This window comes from Mus pahari, chromosome 3 (genome assembly GCF_900095145.1).
Source record: "Mus pahari chromosome 3, PAHARI_EIJ_v1.1, whole genome shotgun sequence".
Lineage (NCBI taxonomy): Eukaryota > Metazoa > Chordata > Mammalia > Rodentia > Muridae > Mus > Mus pahari.
Genome location: NC_034592.1, coordinates 95,220,660 through 95,224,853, shown reverse-complemented (window position 1 = coordinate 95,224,853; position 4,194 = coordinate 95,220,660).

The window sequence follows — 4,194 nt, the reverse complement described above, 5'->3', positions numbered from 1 at the left end:
GTGTAAATATTCTGTATCTTAGGATTTGTAAGATAATTGGGTATGGTTAAAATATCTAAAAATATTTGGATTAAAAGGTTTATATTTAAAGCCTAAACATAGTTAATTTTAATACACTTCTATGTACTACATTCAACTTTGTTTAGTATATATATATATATATATATATATATATATGTGTGTGTATAATATACTATATTATATAATATTATAATATTCTATACTATATACTATTAGCATATATATTAAATTACTATATACTGAGCTATATACTACATATTACATACTACATACTGCATACTATATACTGTGTGCCACACTCTCTATATATACATACATATGTATTTATATATACATATATATATATGTGTGTGTATGTATCTATCTATATACTTTATAATATATGGTATCTGTACTATATATGATATACTATTGTAATTATATATATTCTAATAGTATATCACATATTTGTGATATACTATTAGAATATATATAATTGAATCCAATATATATACGTGATTCAACTCCTGTGTAAAACATAGATCTATTGGAAAAATGTATGTTTTAAATAGCAACCATGTGACTTGCTTCCATCCTAGCTGATGACAACTTCATGGTGGAAACAACAATATGAAACATTTTACTAAGGTTAAAGATAGTGCATGGCATGTGACTTTACCACCATCTTGATTGAGATTACCACATGGCATAAAGCAACTAAAGTAATAATTATAAAACTTTTTATTCCTACTAAGCTCTCTGCTTATCATTGTATGTCCTTTTCCACTAAGGAGGCAATACCAATTTCCCAAAAAGTTTGGATTAGGATGTAATTTTTGTATAATGATAAATCCCCAGGGTTATAAAAGTATAATTAAGTATATTAATGACAGCTGACTTGGGGATTTACATCTAACTGCTTATGTTTTTTGCTAACTGTTCAATGTCAGACTACTAGAAATTTTCAATAAGGAAAAAACATATGTTTGATAAATAATACATATTTGATAAGTAAGGTTTATAAATTCTTAAATTTTTAAGGTATACTCAAGTCAATATTAACTGACTTGAAGATATATGTCTAGTTTGTTTGTCTTTGATAACTGTATTAAGCTTTAGATATTTGTCTAGCTTCTTTGTAATTGTTCACTTTGTTAAACTTTATCTACTTGGATAAATGGATTCATATAAGGAACTTTCATATTCTGTAATAGTGCACTATAAAAAGGCAGAAAAGTCTCTCTGTGAACTACATTTATGACTTAAAGTTTTATATTGATGCTAAAAGGATCCTTAGTTAAATCTCCAACTCAAACTTTTTAAGGCTCAAACTTAACAAATCTGTAAAATCCCAATCTTATAAAAGCTACTAACTTGTAAATTATTAAATATAATTAAGACATGCAAGTTAATTCTTAGTCAACTTATATATGATCAAATTCTTTAATGTGCTCATAACTATGCTCATAGTAATGTTAAGTGCATATGTAATTCAGTCATAGAGACAAGCTTTATTCAGCTTCCTTCATGTGTTTTCAAGTTTAAGCTTAAACGAGTACCTAAAAACAAATAAAGTTTCTTTAACTCAGGTATATTTAATAGATAATGGTCCTTGTACTCTTCAGAGTTCTGCTGAATATAGCTTTTCAAGGGCTTAACGACAAAGCTTTCCATGATAGACTTAAATGTCAGATCCCAGTGACAACCCTAAGGTCAGAGAGACCAGGATTCCAGAGTACTCCAAAGCAGCCTGCACTTCCCTGGCAACAGGTGGTCCTGTAGACTCTGGGCAGCAAGCAAAACTGCCTGCACTCTTCTTTATTCCTGTTCTTTGACCATCATTGCAACTTTCCTGTGCCCCAACAACGGTGCCCAAATATCAGCAGGAAATAATTATAGATGAGATTACTTATTCTCTTATCATCAAAAACAGGCTGAGATGTTAGTTCTCAAAGCAGGGCAAGTCTCTCGCTGAGGATCTATAATTCCTGCCAGCACTTCTCGCCCCAGCTCTTACCTGAAGCCTGTCCCTCCCAGAGGCTGGGCTTCTGCCTCCCTTTACCCAGCCTGGATCCCAATACAGCCATTTTGGTCATGCCATGCTCTTGGCCCAGGCTGCTGCTCTTGCTTAGTAGCTCTGATCTTGCTGCCCTCCCCTCCTCTCTCCTGGCCCTGTTTATTCTGCTTGTACCTTTGACTGTCTTCTACCTTAGATCTAAAATAAAAAGTCTCTATGCTTTAGGAGCAGTCAGGTTTTCCTTTTATTTTATTTTATATTTTTTCATTCAAGTAGGTTCATTTCTTAAATTTTTGAAACTTGATGTGTCTCTGTTGGGTGGGATTTAAATTCGTAGGAAAAGAGAGACTTTGGATTGCTTCTAGACTTTGGCTAGCAATCATCACAACTAGCACAAAGCTGTAAAAAAAAAAAAAGTTCTAAATTTGGTGGCAGCTGAGATTCTTTACTTTTAAGCTACATTGTTAAAACAATGCTGTCCCTGAATAAAGAAGATGGCTTCACCTGCACTACTCTTCTGATGGTTTGATTTCCTCCCTTTTCTTAGTTTGTTTGTTTTTTTTCTTTCATTGTCTTTATCTCTATCTGCCACTAGAAAATCTTGCAGTGCTTTAATTATCTCCCCCACCCCCAATTAGGCATCCCAATTTTAGCCATCATAATAAGATAGAAAGATTTAGACAACAAACTTTTAATCCTAGCTTCCTCTCTTTGAGCATTATTTAAAGCACTCTGCCACTACTAGAACAAAGGGCTCCTCTACAGAAAATCAAGAATTTATCTGTAGGAAGTCAGATCGAAACTTTTCTAGCTCAGATACTTGTACTTTGAATTCTTTATCTTTGAGCAGGAACTTTACCTCCTGTGTCTAAGCTATTTTCTTGTTCAGGTGGCAAAGTTCCATTCTACTCTTGGTTTAATTAATTAATTGATTAATTTTAATTGACTTATTTATTTTCATCCCAATCACTGCCCCCCATAGACCCCCTCACTGAGACCCTCTCCTCCATACCCTTTCCCCTTCTCTTCTAGGTAGGTGGGTGTGCCCTGGGTGTCCCCCCCCCACCAAGGTGCAACAAGCCTCTATCAGATTAGGTGCATCCTCTCTCACTAAAGCAAGAAAAGACAGCACTGTTGGGGAAAAGATACCACTGTCAGGTTCAGCTTTAGGGAGAGTCTCTGCTCTAGTTGTCTGGGGGACCCAAATGGTGACTGAGCTGCACATCTTGCTATATATGTGCCAGAGGTCTCATTCCAGTCTATGTGTGTTCTTTGGTGGCTTGGATTCTGAGAGTTCCTAGAGGTCCAGGTTGATTGACTCTGTTGGTTCTCTTATGGGGTTCTCAATCCCTTTATGATGGCTCTCTGAAAGCACAATAGGGTATCATTGACAGTGTCAGGGTTTGGTTCTTGCCCATGGGATAGATCTCTAGTTATTGCGTGGTTATCCCCTCAGTATCTGCTCTACCCACTGTACCTGTGAGCTAAAAACAGCCTTTGACAAAATTCCAACACTCCTTCATGTTAAAAGTCTTAGGGAGATCAAAGATACAAGACACATACCTAAATCTAATAAAAGCAATATACAGCAAGTCAATATCCAACATCAAATTAAATTGACAGAAATTTAAGGCAATCCCATTAAAATCAGAGACCAGACAAGGCTGTCCACTATCTCCCTATCTATTTAACATAGTTCTAGCTAGAGCAATAAGACAACTAAAGGAATGAAGACGATACACATTGAAAAAGAAAAAGTATCACTATTTGTGATGATCTGATGGTATACATAAGCAATCCCCAAAATTCTACCAGAAAACTTCTACAGTTAAGAAACAACTTCAGCAAAGTGTCTGGCTACAAAATTAACTAAAACAATCAGTATCCCTTCTTTATACAAATATTAAACAGCTGAGAAAGAAATTGGGGAAACAACCACCTTTCTCTCTCTCTTCCTTGCTTTCCTCCTTTCTTCCTTTCTTCCTTTTTTCCTCCTTCCTCCTTCCTTCCTTCCTTCCTTCCTTCCTTCCTTCCTTCCTTCCTTCCTTCCTTCCTCCCTCCCTCCTTCCCTCCCTCCCCCTATCTATCTATCTTTTTCTTTCTTTCTTTCTTTCTTTCTTTCTTTCTTTCTTTCTTTCTTTCTTTCTTTCTTTCTTTCTTTCTTTCTTTCTTTCTTT